The sequence below is a fragment of the Xenopus laevis genome, chromosome 4S (genome assembly GCF_017654675.1).
Source record: "Xenopus laevis strain J_2021 chromosome 4S, Xenopus_laevis_v10.1, whole genome shotgun sequence".
NCBI lineage: Eukaryota > Metazoa > Chordata > Amphibia > Anura > Pipidae > Xenopus > Xenopus laevis.
The window spans coordinates 105,146,069-105,165,041 of NC_054378.1; the positions used below are offsets into that span (position 1 = coordinate 105,146,069).

Genomic DNA, 18,973 nt, shown 5'->3' on the forward strand with positions numbered 1-18,973 from the left:
TGGTCAATTCCAATTAGTCTGCCCCTTATACAGTCCTGCACCAATCACTTATTGGTTGTATAGGTGACTGACAGAAACACCTTGTAACATTAACGCTGCAATGCTTAAGCCTTGTTATTAACAGTAAATATTACTGTCCTGATTGAAACAGAAGAAAAAGTCTTGTTCGCTGTTATTGAAGCTTGGGGTTACCTGGCCATTTAAAAATTCAGGGACAAATCTAATAGATGCATGTTACAGGGCTGCACTGATTGCATTTACAATAAATTGCAATTAGAGCAGTCCTTGTAGCTTGATTTTCTAGACGTGTCTTTATATTTTCAAGTGGTCTGGTAACCCTACTCAAGATGGTCAGGGAACCATGTAAACTTACTGCACTGGGGAGACATCCTTCTATACAGATTTATGTAAAGTTTGGGACTACATGCTGTTGTAGAACTATAGCTCCCATTCCCTAAACTGTTATTCAGTAACATCTGAAGTGCCTAAGGCTGCCTCTTCTTTCTTCTAACTCACAACTGCCAGAAAGGAAATGAATCCATGCCCCTTATTGACTGGTTTATTCCTATGATTGTCTGGCTTTCTTGCTTTCTTTGGGAATATATAACTGCTTCCTCCCAGCCTTAATGCATTCCCTGTCTAGCTGAGAAAAGCAGACACAGCATTAGTGTCTCATTTAGCATTTCTTAAACTGGCAAATCCCTGACATGAAATAGTCTGGCCTAAAACAGTGGCTGCTGATTTTCCTTTAAATTCCAATATCATTAACTAATTTGTAAGGCTGTCCCTTTGGCAATATGGTCTGAAAACTTCCGTGAAAAAATCAAAGACAAGAATGGCATTTAATGGACTGTATATACTGTGTCTCCATGATCAGCATGTGTTAGCAAAAGCCCAGTATTAAGATGTTAAATAAAAGCTCAGTTTTTCTTTTTAAATTTGACCCAAGTGCAATTATTTTTTCTTTCCTGGTTAAATAACCTCATGGGAAAATGTGAGTTTATGACTGTTTGTTGCAGCGTCTGCAGCTTTTTCTAAGGGAAATTAAAGTCTGAATAAACTGTTCTTAACTAAAGGGTAACCCACATGAAACCGTAAATTTAATACAGGTGTGAGATCCGTTATCCAGAAACCCATTATCCAGAAAGCTCCGAATTATGGAAAGGCCGTCTCCCATAGACTCCATTTTATCCAAATAATGCAAATTTTTTAAAAATGATTTATTTTTTCTCTGTAATAATAAACAGTACCTTGTACTTGATCCAAACTATGATATAATTAATCTTTATTGGAAGCAAAACCAGCCTATTGGGTTTATTTAATGTTTATATGATTTTCTAGTAGACTTTAGGTATGAAGATCCAAATTACAGAAAGATCCATTATCTGGAGAACCCCAGGTCCAAAGAATTCTGGATAACAGGTCCCATACCTGTATATCTTTCATCATGCTGAAATAAGAAACTTTCAAAATATAAATAGTTAAAATGCTGTATATGTTTTTGAAGTAATTAAGTTACTCTCCAATAAGAGGTGCAGAAGTGGCTGTTCCATCTTTATAATGGCAGTTCACCTGGAGAAATGTCACTCTTGTGCTCTTACTAAATTGGTGTATATTCACTGGAGAAATTTCACCAGAAAAGAAGATGTGAATTCATGCCAGCGTAAAGAGAAAATTTTACCAATTTGAAGGTAACTCTCTTTAAGAAAATGGTGGTGCTGTAAGGAGTTTTTATTTTTGGTAAAAACCGTCTACATTTTTACTTTTATCCTTTAGTAAATATGCTCAATTGTGTTTTTTGTTTTTTTTAAAGTGTTTATTTATTTTTACAACAACACTAAACATTAACATAACGTTATTTGTGCATTGGGTCATCATTTATACATATAGGTTAAAGTCACATCATGTATAGTACAGTCATGGATACCATGGGAGGGTGGGGGTTCATCCACTTTATTATCACCAGTTTTTTTGCATAAAATAGCGTGGCTTGCATAAGATTCCTGGTTTTGTTTAAGGGTACCATCTCATCCACCACACCCAGTAGGTACACCATTTTAGACTTTACTCCTGCAACATCTAGATTCTGATTTAAATATCTAATAATTACGGAGCAATTTGGGGTAGGTTTGGTTGAATGGATCGACACTTGGATCCAGCAGTGCCTTATATATGTCAGAAAGTATTTTCTTGGGTTTAGAGTCCCAGAGTCTAGATACAATTTTTGAGCTAATCCACATAATTAGTGATGGGTGAATTTGGGGCATTTCGGTTTGATGAAAAATTTGCGAATTTCCAGCGAAATTCGTGAAATGGCGAAAAATTTGCGCAATGGCGCCGGCGTCTTGTTTTAGACGCTTGCGTCCGTTTTGGACGCTGCTGTCCGTTTTTTGGAAAAAATTTGCTGGCGAAAATGCGCTGGTGTCCAAAAAAAACCAGACGCCGGTGAATTTTTGCGGCGGTTTCGCAAATTTATTCACTGTGAATTTGCGCCTGGCAAATAAATTCGCCCATCTCTACATATAATGTTTAGGGAGTGAAATTGAGCCTCAAAGGTATGCCTTAGTTGTAGATACCTAAAAATTGGATGGTCCGGTTGTGCACCTTAGTTCCCAGTTGAACTAATGATGGAAATGCACAATCAACCATTAGTTCAGCAATATGTCTGATGCACACATTTGGCCAATACTGGAAGTCAGGCAAGTCCTTGAGATGCGGAAATTTAAAATTCCTCCATAGTGGTAGTTTAGGAGACACCTGTGCGGGGGGCAGGCCCACTGGTTTATACCTTTTTTGCTCTATTGTGTTTAGTACAAGGAATATCTATGTTGTATGGTATCTCTCTGGTTTTCATCTTTCTCTGTTTAGATTCTGAGCTGGCTTGAGGGGCAGAAGTTTCTGTTGCAGCAATGCTAATATCATTCAGTTTTCAGATCCTCACATTCATACCACACCCAATAGTCATAGTCACACCACTGTGCTATGCCAACTGCTGATTTATTGTTTGGTTATTGTGACATCACCAGAAAGAGGTGATTAGGAAGGTTGTCATCAGGCAAGCAGTAAAGAATTTATGGGCACCTACCAACCCAGAAGTGTTCACACGGGCATGTAAAAAAAAACCTGCACTTTCGGAGGTGAAAGCAATTTTGGTTGAAATCACTGGGGGATGCCAAGTTGCTAGACACCCCCTCGGTGATTATGGGCACTCAGCTGCTACCCCAGGCCCAGGACATTGTGCCAACATTTTTTTCACCCTGTCAAAGTGCCCCTTGTGCCAATTAAAGGAGAGCGCAGTGCAGAAAATTTTGGGGAAAAAGTTTATACTGTGTACGCATTCACTCAAGTCTGTTGGAGGATGTCTGGAAGACCACAAAAATATGCCAAGGTGGTGCTCTGCAAGCAGTACCCTGGGGTAATCCACTAGAATCACTGGGGGGGGGCCCTAGAAATTTGAACCCATCAGTGATTTTATGTTTCCTTCTCCTTTAAGGCTGCAACTGCAGGCTCAGTCAGTGCCAACTTTGTAGAAACAAGTAAATCCCAGGCAGGAGGGAAATAATGAATTATCTCAAAATATTTCAATTAGACAAATAACAAAGGGTCATTGAACAATTAAACAATTAAATGTAGAGCTGCCTGTAATGCACATTCATAGGTGTGTTTACAATAGTTTTTATTGTTGTTGAAGCCGTGATCCTTAGTTACATGAAAAACACTTTATTCAGTAAATACAGGTAGACATACCTCCCAACTGTCCTGTTTTTCGTGGAACAATCCCAGTTTTGACAGCTCAGCCTGTAGTCCCGGATTTGTTACTGAAATGCCCCAACTTTCTCTTTGATCTCCTGCACTGAACAGCCAGAAAAAGATACAACGGGTTTCTAACTTAATTGGCTTTTGGCAGAGAGCCCAGAATAGATACTTTTGTAACAGTTTAAGATAAGCAGGTCTCTTGGGAGAACTTAGACTTCAGACTCACAGTTTAAAGGGCAATTCACCTTCATTAGCAAAACTATAATAAAATTGTGTTCAAACTTTCATAACTTGTCAACTTTTGTAAAATGGACATGGCAATTAGGGGTGTGACCACAAAAATGGGCGTGGACAAAAATATTTCCAAAAGTTTGTGAGGAATGGGTAGATCACATGACTGGAAAGGATCAGCCCTGTGTTATTCATGCAGATATCTGACTTTTGTATAGTTCTAGGAAATTCTAAGTTATCTACCCTAGGGGCCGTGTACTGAATTCAGAGAATTTCACATGGAGCCTGTAGCCCCCAATGTTCAAACTCATCTATTAGATAGATTTTCTGGGCAGTACTTGTTTTTCAGCAGATTTGGCAGCTGCAATATAACTGTGCCAAAGGCTGTTCTGTGCAGCACATATGCCATTGGGATTTAATAGAGAATCTTTTGGATGGTGATGGCTGACATATTGTTTAAATCAGCTTGTCAATCTCTACAATATGTAATTTTTCCCCATAATACATCTTAAATTCACTGATGTAGCTAAACACATAAGGGAACACATACCCTACATATTAAAATGTTCTTTTAGGCACTTTTGCAACTGACATTGTTTTTGTTTTATGATCTTAGCTGTTTTAGGTCTCCTACAGACAAACGTTTGTGCTAGTTTTCTCCTGGTCTGGATCTTTTGTGTGTTCCAGCACAGGGGGCGCAGGAAGAAAAGCTGCCCCGTTTTCCCCATGCGGTTGTACTTATTGAGGCGCAAGCAGGCAACAAATGCAGGTGGCATGTGACATATTACAAGAATAACATAGGTAGAACATAGGTTGAATTGTCTTGATAGATTTCTTGTATGAAAGCATATCTGGTGCTCATTTGACAACAAATTGGTTAACACCCAAGAGATTTGGCCCAATAACAATCCTAACATAAATATTTAGAAAGGGTGGCACTGAAAGCCTGCTTTGCTTTTAAAGAACAAGTGCTTGTGCAGACATGTGTGAAGGGGCATTCAAACTATAATAGACAGGTGACATCCAAGAAGTGTCTAAACTCATAAGTTGGGTTTGCTAACCAAGCCCCAAACATACAGCCTGAAGTAGTGGATTAGACCAAAACCGCAAAGATAGAGCAGACACTTATAAACTAGAACTATTCCTAGGGGCAGATTTATTAAGGGTCGAATTGAAAATTCAAATTTTCTCATTTTTTTATGGTCAAAACTCTCAAATTCAACTAGGGAATTATCCAAACTAGATTTGAGTTTCTTTTAAAGAAATTTGATTTTTGAGATTTATCATACTCGGGCCATTAAAGAATTCAAATTTGACTATTCACCACCTAAAACCTGCATCCCTTGTACCTGTAGTATCACCTGCTCCACTGCTATAGGAGCTGTTCTTTTCCCTTATAAAGCCCAATATGCCCCTAATTGAAGGCAGCCTTTGAAAGGCTAGTACTAGTAAATACTCTACTAAATTGCAAAAGACTATAAAAAGTCTGTTAGAAGTCACCTCAGCTTTATGTGACCTTTGTAACCAGGAACATGGTGAATTCTAACCCCTGTATGTATTAAAAGTCAGAAAGTTTTTCTAGGTGTAGTAACCCATTACAACCAACAATATGTTTACTTTAAAACAGGTGAAAAACAGCAGTAAAGGCTTTCTTTTTTTGTATTTCACTTAAAAGCAAAAGTTCCTCTCCGATGGCCCGTGGCAGGGATTTGCTGTGGAAGGGTAGGGTTGTTCCTGCTGCTATGCAAATGTAAATGAATGTGTGCCTTGTCCTCTGATTGCCGCCCATAAAATCTTGCATTGGAATTTCACATGTACTCGCTGACGGCAATGTCACCTGTACTGCCCACACCCCATACTGCTGATCAGGACTGTGTGCTTGTAATACTTTATTTATAATCCTTCCTGCAGCTATTACTGAACTACAACTTCCAGCATCCTCCCCCCTAACAGTCCAAACATAGCTGGGGGTTAAAAGTGGGTCAATCCTGATATGAAAGTCATTGGGGGACATTTATCAACAATGGGAAAAATTGCTGCATTCATCATTCATTGTTCTACCTGCAGCTGCCAGATAAAAAGCCAAGCACTGATGGTTGCTATGGGCAACTGCTCACGGCCAAATTTGCCCAGTATTGATAAATGAGCCCCATTGACAACACATATATATATATATATATGCACCCCCTTTTAATGGATAAAAATGGGGGACAACGGCATTTTGTATTTTTCCTCCATGTGCATACAAAATAAGCTTGCACATAACCATGTTTGCTCCCTCATGGATCATTCTGCTTTTCATGCCCAGGTATGGGACTTGTGTAAAACAGGTAGCACTGTCAGCAAGCTTGTATGCAGGGCTGGAACTAGGGGTAGACAGCAATGGCACCTTGATAGGAAAATACATCATACATTTATTGTGGTTTATTGTATTGTCACTGTCCAAATCCAATAAACTATGCATACTGGCTTCTCTCCTTTTCCTGCAAGTCTGTGTCTGTCTGCCACTAACTTGGTTGCCAAAGCTCCTTGCCCGAGCCCTTCCAAATACCTCCACTAGTGATGAGTAGTGATGGACGAATCAGTGGCGTTTCGCTTTGCAGAAAAATCTGCAAATTTACCGTGCAATTCACCAAACGAGGAAAAATTAGCGAAACACATTAAAGTCAAAGGTATATAATATATAAATTAATTTTGCAGTGCGACAAATTTTATGTGCATCACATTTTTGGTCGTCCGCAGTTTCGCAAATTAATTCACGTGCGCCAAAATGCAAAATTGGCTGCAAATTTGTGTCTGACGAATTTATTGGCCCATCACTAGTGATGAGCAAATCTTTCCCATTTCACGTCGCCGAAAAATTCGCAAACTGTGAAAAAATTCATAAAACAGCAACATTTTTATGAAACCCATTGATGTCAATGGGCATTTTTATGTGCACAACATTTATTCTCACTCGAAATGCATTAAAGTCAATTGCCACTTTTTCTTATGGCGACTTTTTTGCCCTAATGCATTAAAGTCAAAGGCCATTTTTTCTTATGGCGACTTTTTTGTCCCAATGCTTTAGGGTGGTGGCACACGTGCAGATTTGGGGGAGATTAGTCGCCCAGTGACTTTTTTCTCTAAATGTATTAAAGTCAATGGGCAGTTTTTCGCCGCAAATCCATGGCTGGCGAATAAATTCACTTATCACTAACCTCCACTACCTGTAACATCCTATAATTATCCTGTGCTTCTGTGTCCAGCTGAGCTCTGCTTGCCCCTCCCTGAGGAATAGGGATGTAGCGAACTGCCGATTTGGTGTTCGCTACGCCGTTCGCGAACACCGGCAAAAAATGCGAACGTTCGCGAACAGTTCGCGGACTTCGAACACCGCTAAAATCGTTCGATTCGAACGATCGAAGGATTTTAATCGTTCGATCGAAGGATTTTCATTCGAATCGAACGATCGAAGCCATTCGATCGAATGCTTTTCATTGGATCGAATGCTTACAATCGTTCGAACGAATGGAAATCGTTCGATTTTTAGCGGTCGAAGGAATTCGAATGGTCGAATGGTCGAACGATCGAACGCGAACTCAAACTGCGAACGTTCCCAAACGTTCGCGAACATTCGGCGGACGCGAACGGTCGAAGTTCGCGCAAACTAGTTCGCGGGCGAACAGTTCGCTACATCCCTACTGAGGAATGAGATTTTCTGCATGGACTCTTTCCCAAACTATTGCACCATATTCCATTCCTTAAAAAAGGACACGGACACGCCAAGTGGAAATCCCCATAGTTGCTTCTTCTTCAGTACTCACTAGCAGAACTGCCGATAGGGGTGGGCGTATGTCTTCCCCAAACCCTCCTCATAGCTTCATCCTCTTTGTGGGAATGGGCTGCAGTGGTGCAACAGTGTGTATAGTAAGGCAAGATGGTCCCTCACTTTACAACTTGCAGTCTCCAGTTGTAATGCATTTCGCCGTATTCACTGAAAGCCTTATAGGAATATTGAGGCTTGAAGTTCAATAACAGCAGGATGTCATTATGGTGAGTCTTCTTTATATAATGAAGTTGTTTGGTCAGCTACTAATAGTCTTGCACTGCGGAGCTAGTCAAACTACACTCTCCCTGTGCAGATACAGGGTAAAGTCCTTTAAGGGGTTATTCACCTATAAATTGACTTTTAATATGATGTAGACTGAGAGTAATATTCTGATACAATTTGCAATTGGATTTTATTTTTTCTGGTGTTGGGGTGTTTTAGTTATTTAGCTTTTTATTCAGCAGCCCTACAGTTAGCAATTTCAGCAATCTGGTCACTAGGGTCCAAATTACCCTAGCAACCATTCGCTGATTTCAATAAGAGAAGGGAATATAAATAAGAGAGTAACAGTAACTTTGTAGCATTACAGGGCATTTGTTGTTTTTAGATGGGGTCAGTGCACCTCATTTATAGCTGCAAAATAATCAGAAGAAGGTGAATAATTTGAAAAAAAAAAGACCTATTTAAAACCATTTCTTTAACATGCTAAAAGAAACCACCCCTTAGATAGCTCATCTTTTATTCTACATACTGGAGAGTGGCATAAGTTTCCTTGGTGGCAGAGGGGCCCACAGAATAGTACAGTGTGTGGAACCTCATTGTTATGCAGTACTGTTGTTAAACTACAACTCTCAGAATCCTTAAACAACAGGTGTTGTAATTTGCAGTGCCACAACTGTCAGCTAAAGCTGGCCATAGACGCAAAGATCTGATCGTACGAATCATCGTACAATCCGACTTTCCCATCTCCCATCTCCCGACCTGCCACTAACCATTCTAACCCCTGACAGCAATCGTATGAAAGTTATGTCCGACCAAAGCTAGTGACAGTCTCCGTCTGAAAATCGTACGATCGGCAATACATGCAGAGATATTACCCGCAGCCGACAGAAATCTTTTAACCTGTCCGATAGACCAAATGCCCGATCTCTGTCGGGACTCTCCACACATGGTCCGAAAATCGTACGAATCCTCGATTCATACGATCAGATCTTTGCGTCTATGGCCAGCTTAAGTGTGCATGACTGATGTAAAAGAAGAGCAGTTACAGTATAAGTAGAGGGTCTCCCCTGCTCAAGACATATTATATAGTGAATAAAGTACCCCCTCTTGTAAAATATAAGGATATTATTAGTTACCGAGGAGTTTCATGACCATATAAAAACACGAGGCCGAAGGCCGAGTGTTTTTATACAGGTCATGGAACTCCGAGGTAACTTCTAATATCCTCATATTTTACAACTGGGGGTACTTTATTTATTATAATACACAAATTTTAGTGAGTCATGTGACAGAAATGACATCACTACTCACCGTTTATAACTGATGACATCACTACTCACCGTTTATAAGGATATAATTTACAGGATATTCATGGCTTTTGTGTATTATATACTGTATCTATATATATATCAGTGCTTTGTAAATTATATATTTGAGTCGGTGTCTAGTATACTATAGCACTTTGACAAAGGCTGGTTCAGCCGAAACATCAGTATGTTTGCCTACAATAAATTATAGTGAATTGATTTATACTGTAAGTCCTGTAACGGTCTTCTTCTCAAAAAATGAAATTAATTTGCCTGGTTGCAGAGTCCACAATTCATCCATATCATCCAAAAACAAGCCACACTCACAGGACTTAAAATAAAGAAATTGTTTAATAATGCTTAAAAGACTAACGTTTCTGCCTATGCCTTTTTGAGAAAGGCCTCTGGGTAGGCCAAAACGTTAAGGTGGCCATACACGGGCCGATAAAAGCTGCCGACAGACCGAGTCGGCAGCTTATTGGCCGTGTATGGGGCCCCCCGACCGGCTTCCCCGATCGAGATCTAGCCGAAAGTGGGGAAGATCTCGATCGGATGGGACAAAAAATCACGTCGGATCGCGGCCACATCTGTTCGTTGATCCATTCCCTTTCATTAGGATCCAATCGTTGGGCCCTAGGGCCCACGATCGGATCAGCCCAATATTGCCCACCTCAAGGTGGGCATATCGGAGAGAGATCCGCTCATATGCGCGATATCGCCAACGAGCGGATCTCTCTGTGTATGGCAACTTTTAGTCTTTTAACCTTTATTAAACAATTTCTTTATTTTAAGTCCTGTGCGGCTCGTTTTTGGATGATATATATATATATATGCTATGTATGATATATATATATATATATATATATATATATATATATATATATATATACATATGTTATGCAAAAACTAGTGTTCAGCTGTTCATGGGTCCTGTTGCGAGGCAAGTCACCCCGGTGGGACCCCCAAGTGTTGTGAAAGGCCAGGGAGTTTTTTTATTAGCCCTGGTCAGTGTGCAACTACAACTCCCAGCAGCAGCAGATGTAGGAGTGTCAGGAATGCAGCAGCAGCCATACCTACAGGAGCCCTTGTTTGTAGAGCAGAGTTGGGAGTGGCAGAGCAAAGGCTCATCATACACTGTACAATCAGTCCCAGGACTGTCAAGCCTGCTTCACATTGTGCAATAGAACGTCCATGGGCTGAGGGGTGGGGCTAGCACTTCTCTCACTTTCCTCTCTCATAACCAGTGATTGTACAGAGAGCCAGAGATTTCACTCACCTTCTCCAGTCTCCCCCCTCCTGGGATGTGAGGAGACCCTCCTTCCTCAAGAGTCAAGACATTCTCTCCCCTGGAATCTGCCACTCAGGTAAGTGCCTCTCATTCACTTCCTCATCTGCTTAGAGTGCAAGCTCTGCGGGGCAGGCATTCAGTGGCACATGTCATGGTCAGACTCTAGCAATGCCTTTGCTCTACTGGAATGTTTTTATTGTCAGAAAGGATCTATTTGTTGCATTAATGAGGCTCATTTTCTTTGTATCATTATGGAAAACAACACAAGATAAGTACAAACTGTTTTTTCTGCCCCAAAGCAGCACATCTGGATTCTGGCGTGGAACTTTCTACTATTTCCTTTTATGTTGAACTTCTGTTCTCAGACATGTTGGTGTTTCTTTAACAGTGTGTACTAAGTCACAGCAGTAGTGTAAAATTAACAAAAAAAAAAAGCAAATCTTTGTTCTGTGTCTCTGCAGCTGGGAACAATCATACCTGTCACCAGTGGCGGAACTACCGGGGGAGCAGGGGGTGCGGGCGGGCCAGGGCCCACACCCCCTCAGGGCCCCCCGGAAGTCCGTTCGCCGCTGAAAATGCGGCCAAATGCGGCCGTACGGAGGGGGGCGGGGCCAGGCTGCGCGTCACACACCTCTAGGATCGCTACTGCCTGTCACAAGTAAATGTCACATGTATATGTGCAGCAATATGTATGGATTACAGTAATGAGCAGCATATAAACTGTATGATAGGGATGAGAGGTGTCTGCTGTGTCTCTCCAGCTGTTATCAGGGAATGTTGCAAGTTGCAGTCAAACAGCAGTTCTAACTTTCATAGTAGAGACTGTTCTACACTGGAGGTTTTCCAGCATTCTGCTCTTCACCTTATTATTATCGCTTTGCCCTTGTGGGAATTGTTTTGTAAAAATCCTATTAATGTCATTGCTATATGTTGTGTCACCATTACATAACAATGTTGCAAGATATCACACATTGCTACCTTAGGGCAATGGCACACCAGCAGATTAATTGTCAACGATAAATCTCTGCTTTGGAAGACTGAAGCAACACATGAGTTTTACCACCAGCGATTCACGTTATTGTCTATGGGAAAGCTTTTACGGTAGATAAGCAGAAGCAAAGATTTATCGCTGCTGATTATTGCCCTTCCTGGTGAGGCAACTTCGGGCTAGTTTGGAAAACGAATTGCTCCGAGTGCCATCCCGTCAGCGATTTACATTTTAGTCGACGGGAAGGCAGTTCAGGGAGATTAGTCGCCCCAAAGAAGAGGAGATTTGTCACCGGACGACTAATCTCCCCAAATCTGCCTGTGTGCCCTGATCCTTATGCCACAGTTTGTAACATAGAATCACATGTAGTTTATAAAGTTGATTACTTTGACATATGTGTAGTGGGATGTAAAATGGGGCAAAAAAATATATAAAAAACAACACTGAGCACCGGTGCAGAGAAATGATGCCTTGTCTGAACTTGTCCATTTGAAAGCAATGGGTTGTACCAGGTCAGAGAGTAAAATGTTTTCATTTCCAGGGAAAGTCAGGATGTTAAAGAAATAGCACACCTTTATAGATACTGCAATAAGCTTTTACAGTGGGTATATATCCAGCTCTGCACCACAACCATCATCTTGTCCCTTACAATACCTGATTAGTGCATACACAGGACAGTCTTTGTGCTTGCACCAATCCCAAAGAATAAGGGTTACCCTTTAACTCTGCTCATGGATGAAGCTCCCTGCAGCTGTCACCCTCAGCATGTGCCCTATTTTCCTATATTGAAAATATGCCCCTTTAATTAAAAACTTTCAATGATAGGGTAAGGGCTCTTACACATGAGCGTTCTGACCTGCGCTCCCCTGCGTTCCGTTTTTTGGCGTTCAGCCGCAGGGGAGCGCAGGAATAGACGCAAGTCATTATTTGAAATGGGGCTGTACTCACTCAGGCGCGTGTAGGCGCCGAACGCAGGTTCAGACGCAACATGCTGCATTTTTCCTGCGTTCGGCGCCTACACGCGCCTGAGTGAGTACAGCCCCATTTTAAATAATGACTTGCGTCTATTCCTGCGCTCCCCTGCGGCTGAACGCCAAAAAACGGAACGCAGGGGAGCGCAGGTCAGAACGCTCATGTGTAAGAGCCCTAATAATGTCTAAAAAGCCCTTTTTATTGAAAAAAAGCAATTAAAAAATATTAGGTACAGGTGTTGGACCTGTTAGCAAGATTGCTTGCGATCAGGTTTTTTTCTGATAAGGGCTCTTTCCATAATTTGGATCCTCTTAAAGGTGAAGCAAAGTGTTCTCTCAAATGTTAGGCACCCCCAAGTGATTGTATTGACTTACCTGAAACCCCAGGCCGGGGCTCCTATCAGCAGAAAACTGCACCGGCCCAGGGTTATACCAGTGAGCACCACGGAGCGATCTTCTTCTGTCTTCCCTCTTTCTTCTCGCGGTTGCACATGCGCAGTAGAGTGATCAGCCGAACTTAACTAAAAAGTTGCCTATTTTATTCTGCGCATGCGTCTGCCCTAGTAATGGAGAGAGAGGACTGGACATGAGGTAGGCGACAGAGCAGGTGCCTGGCACCCCCCAGCTTTGCGCCCTAGGCACGTGCCTACTCTGCTTACCCCTAGTTCCGGCAAATACAATCACTATGGGGTGCCTAACATTTGGCACTCTCAAGTGCAAAAAGATTTTCCTTCTCCTTTAAAGGGGGTATTCACCTTCCAAACACTTTTTTTTAGTTTAGTTGTTTTCAGATAATTCACCACAAATAAAGACTTTAAATAACTTTTTTCAATCACGTTCCATCTTTTATTTTTTACAGTTTTCCCAAAATTGACGTTTAAAGTTTAATGTTCCTGTCTCTAGAGTTTCAATCTGTCAGCTCAGTGATCCAGGAGCATCTGAACTGTTACAATTTGCTACATTTAGTTGAAACAAAATTATTTCTCAGGAGCTTCTCTGGAATATTAGCAACTATTGTATCAATTCTAACAACTGCCTTTAATGCAGCTCAGAGATTCTGCTCAGCAGGGGCAAAGATAACAAATGTATCAATTAAATGTATCAATTTAGACCGGCCAAAGGGTCGACGACCCCTTTAGACCAGCTTTAGAAGGTAAAAAATGAAACTTCAAATTTTAGAAAATTGTTCACAAATAGAAAATAGAAAGTAATTGGAAAAAGTCTTTATTTCTGGTGAACAATCCGAAACCAACTAAACTGGAAAAAGTTTTGAATGTGAACAACCCCTTTAAGCCTACAAAAAATAATTGAAACATTAATAAAACCCAATATGATTGTTTTGCCTTGTTTCTATGGTTTCCTTTATTACAGAGAAAAAGAAAATTGTTTTTAAAAATGTTAATTATTTGAATAGTATGGAAGATGGCATTCCCATAATTCAGAGCTTTCTGGATAATGGGTTTCCAGATAACTAGTCCCATATCTGCATTCACATGGTTCATGCTATTTAGAATTCACATTTTCAGTTTTAATAATTTATTATTAGGTTGGCTGTAAACATAAATTTATTTTGTAAAACGAAAATTAGCATTGCTCCCATGTAATTGTCACATGCCCATCAAATCTCACAGTTTTCTCTATTGTCTCAGTGTGTTTGTGTAGCCCTTGTTGTTCAGTATGCTTATGTATATTACTGGGGAATGTGTCTGCTCTTTATACATACAACCCATACAACCCAGCAGCATTGTTTGTGTCTATGATTGTGTGTGTTTGCTGCATACTATTCCATACCTCCCAACATTTTGGAAATAGAAAGAGGGGCAAAAAAATTTGCAGCGCTCCGCGCAATGACATTTTTTTGCCCATGCCTTTTTTGTGGCCAAACCTCCTAATTTTATGTGTTATTATAGTTAATGAAGGTGAATTGCCCTTTAAGCTGCAAGTCACAGTTCCCCCAATACACCTGCTTATCTTAAATTGTTACAATCTTTTCTTTGCTTATCTTAAATTGTTACACAAGTATCTAAGTGTACCTGCTACATATTCTGGGCTCTCTGACAGAAGCCAATTAAGTTTTGGAAACATTGTATCTTTTTCTGGCTGTTCAGTGCAGCAAATCAAAGAGAAAGTCAGGACATTTCAGTAACATTCTGGGGCTTTGGGTTGAGCTGTTAAAATCGGGACTGTCCTGTGAAAAACAGGACAGTTGGAAAGTATGCCATACATAGTAATCGGGCAGAGGTTACGTTAAGAGGGTGACTGCCCAGGGCCCCACTTTTGTTTTAATTCTTTTCAGAAATAAAAGTAAAGGAAATTCAATTGCCCCTTACAAATTTATCTTTTTCTGCACAACAGGCTACAAGAACCATTATATTTCTGATGATTTTGGGCAAGGGTGCCACCTCTGCTGAAGTAGTGGGGGGATCATAATTAGCATTGGACATTATTAAACATGTCTGGATCTTCTTTCAACTAACTTATCTTGATCAGTTCATAGACTGGTGATAATGAAACCAGGGATATTTTCCGGATGATGAGATTTTATTCGCCTAATTAGTAATGTGTGCGGTTTAGGCACTCCCTTGTCTCTGTTTGCCTACCTATCCCCAGAAGGCATCATTTCCGGCACTCTGTGTGTTGTCTGCTTTGTGAAGTCATTACGTACTTTCTTTTTTTCATGCACAAAGCATATTAAAAGCCTAGATCATACCCAGTATCTACTGCTGATTATACACAGATGTGGGACCCCTCCCTTTCTTGCCGGGTTCACCTTTATTGACAAGAACTGAGCAAAATGAAGGAAAGTCAAAGTTTACTTGAAGCGTGAAAAGTTATTAAGACTGAATCTGATACGGAAGTTTGGGGAAATATAGGGCCAATTCATCATGCATTGAAACGCAAACAAAACCATAACTTCCACTTTAATTGCCAAATAAAGAATTGTCAGTAAGGTTCAAACTGGCTAAACTGCCTGGAAATGGGGTGAGTTTTGGCCCTTGCTATGAGGGCGAACTGACCGTAGTCCAGTATCCACAGGAGTTAGTTAGTTATTCTAGTAAAGGATCATGTAATTCTTGTTATGCACAAATATTTACTCACTGTTAGGTAAATAATCCAACCCATTGGTATATTCTGGCATGGCGATAATGCTTCTGAAGAAACAGAATCAGTGTAGGTTGCCTTGATATTGATAAGCTACAGCAATGGTTGTGAGTTTTGGTTGAACCCTGACTTGGAGGACCAGCCTTTTATATCCCCCCCCAGCTTATGAAAAAATTATAGGGAAACACTGGTTGTTCTGCCATAATTCCAAGAATATCTATGGCAGAAAGGTTGTTGAACCCAAGTATTCAGTACTAAAGACGAGGTTGGTGCTGGGAATCCAGTGTATCAGAGTCTAATAATCAGGCACAGGGAAAGGCAGGCAGCAAATATTGTAGCTGGGCAAAAGATGAAACTGAATGACAGAAAATAATACTGCTACCAGGAACTGTACCAAGAAAATGTATATAAATGTGACATGAGCAGTGAAGATCCAATTGTGAAAGAGAGGAAGAGAGAATGGAGAGAAAGAGAAGGGGAGTGGATGGCTGGGTGCCAGCACCTTACGAAAATAACGGTGTTTTTTTGTACACACTGAGTTGCAAGAAATAATCCTCAGCACATAACCAGGGAGTCACATACTGTATCAGTCTTACAGATGACTTGCTCACATTCATCGTGGCTTCAGTAGTGATGGGCAAATAATTTGGCAGGCGCAAGTTCGCAGCGAATTTCCGGGTTTCGCTGTCAGCGAAATTCATGAAGCTGCGGCGAAAATTATTTGGATGCCCGTTGACTTTAATGCATTTGGACAAAATAGGTGCGCATATTACAACTGTTGCGGGTGTCAAAATACTTTTGACACCCACGAACTTAAATGCGTTTCACAAATTTTTCACTGTTTCATGAATTTCTCATGTAAATTTGCACATTTTTCGGTGATTCGACGGGACAAATTCGGCCATCACTGATCTTCAGTGCCTGGGAATGAGCATCTTGACTGTATCTAAGAGAATGATCACAAGGTGGTATTGTTCAGGGGATCTGTCTGTATTATGTCATAACTATAGTTAGGGTTTCATTTATATGTGACGGTTTTCATTCTTTGTGTTATTGAAGAGCAGTATGCGATAAGGGGAGAGCTAGCTACTATATTAAAGGGGTGGTTCACCTTTAAATTAAAATTTAGTATGTTATAGAATGGCCAATTCTAAGCAACTTTTCAGTTGGTCTTCATGATTTATTTTTTTATAGCTTTTGAAGTGTTTGCCTTCTTCTTCTAATTAGTTCCAGCTTTCAAATGGGGGCCACTGATCCCTTCTAAAAAAAACAAATGGTCTGTAAGGCTTCAAATTTATGGCTATGGCTAGTTTTTCTTATTCATCTTTCCATTCCTATTCCAGGCTCTTACTCTTATTATTATATCAATGCATGGTTGCTAGGGTAATTTGAACAAGATTGCTGAAATTGCAAACTGGAGAGCTGCTGAATAATTGAAAACCAATTGCAAATTGTCTAGGAATATCACTCTCTCTCTACATCATACTAAAAGTTAACTCAAAGGTGAACAACCCCTTTAAAGCAGAACATAAATTCTTTACACAGTGTTGCAATAGCAGCAGATCAAATCTTTTTCTGCTATTCTAAATATATAATTACATTGTCTGATCTCTAAATGCAGAAAAGCTCAGAATCTAGTAAAAAAACAGTACCCGGTACTTTATGACAACTAAGCTGCATAAATCCCTACTGGGTTTATTTCATGTTACACAGTTACATAGTTAAGTTGAAGTTGAAAAAAGACAAAGTCCATCAAGTTCAACCCCTCCAAATGAAACCCAGCATCCATACACACACACACTGACCCCTCCATACACTCACATAAACTATATATACTCATTCACTATTTTATTTATTATCACAATAGCCTTGGATATTATGTTTGTCCAAGAAATCATCCAGCCATCACAACATCACCCAGCAGTGCATTCCACAACCTCAATGTCCTCACTGTGAAGAACCACCTACGTTGCTTCAAATTAAAGGAATTGAAGGAGTGGCCTCTGCTACGGTGATCCTCTATATGGGTAAAAAGATCCCCTGCTATTTGTCTATAGTGTCCTCTAATGTACTTGTAAAGTGTAATCATGTCCCCTCGCAATCGCCTTTTTTTCCCAGTCTCTGCACTCTCTCCAGCTCATTTATATCCCTCTTAAGGACTGGAGTCCAAAACTGCACTGCATACTCCAGATGAGTATGAGATGAAAGAGCCGGGCCCCCCTTGCGAGCGCCGAAGATTTGCAGCCAGCCGAACAGCCGAAAATGCGGAAGTGCCACAAAGCCGAACAGACGAACTCCTGAAGCGGCGAAAAGACCCGAAGCCACAAAAATAACCGAAGCCAAAACTGAAGTCCTGAAGCGGCGAAAAGACCCAAAGTCACCAAAGGAGGCAAAGTTGAAGTCCTGAAGCCATGAGTTCAATTCTACTGAACACCAATTTGTGTTATTTTTTTATTTTTCCCTGGCCACCAATGTATTATTTTAATATTCTATAGGCCCCTGCCACCAATGTTTTTTAAAAAAATGTTTTTTGGGGCCCCAATTTTTTTAACTTGTAAGGGGGGCCCTGGCACCAATGCTTTTTAAAAAAACATTTATGTGGGGCCCTGGCGCCAATGTTTTTTTTTTTAAACTTATAAGGGGGCCCTGACCATCAATAGCTTTTTATAACTTGTGTGTGTGTGGGGGGGTTACTTTTTTAGCGCTGTGTGGTCTTTTAACTGTGATGTGGAGTGGGCGGGTCTGGGGCGGGGCTTGACCGCCAGGATGGGCGGGGCTTGGGCACCAGGATGGGCGGGGCTTGGGTGCCAGGGTGGGCGGGGCTTGGGTGCCAGGGTGGGCGGGCTTGGGCGCCAGGGTGGACAGGGCCCCGTGATTTCTAATGACGTTCCTGATTGTATGTGTTGTTAAACAACCATGCATGCTTATTAGAGAATAGTCCCTAACTTGAGGCAAGTCATGGAGAACAAGGACTTGTCTCACTGATATTACAAATAAATGTACCATTTAAAATATTTTTTTTTAGTTTTAAGTATTAGGCTTGTGAGTTATGCGAGTTATGTGAGTTATGCAGATATAGAAGCTTGATTCCTTGCTGGCCCAATGAAGTCTTACTGCATTAACATGGTAAAACCATTAGGAAGACCCATTTGTCAGGTGCGTATGACTTGTAGAAATGGTGAGCACAAATACTGCAGAGAAAACGTGACCAGTGTGTGCAAGAATTTATTTTATGCTCAGCATTAATGTGGTCATAGTTCTCATTTAGTACAGAACGCAACCGGAATGTAACTGGAA

The 18,973-nt window shown here is 40.8% G+C and overlaps 1 protein-coding gene across 2 annotated transcripts in view; it reads left to right on the forward strand.

The window, feature by feature from the left end:
- The first annotated feature begins 10,469 nt into the window (after positions 1–10,469).
- mst1r.S (macrophage stimulating 1 receptor S homeolog) overlaps positions 10,470–18,973 on the forward strand; it is a 47,670-nt gene continuing 39,166 nt past the window's right edge. Inside the window, exon 1 of one of the 2 annotated variants that reach the window (XM_041561682.1) lies at positions 10,470–10,691. The gene's annotated coding sequence lies outside the window, so the exon portion shown is untranslated. The remainder of the gene's footprint in view (positions 10,692–18,973) is intronic. The other variant, XM_018261301.2, reaches the window with a different exon arrangement.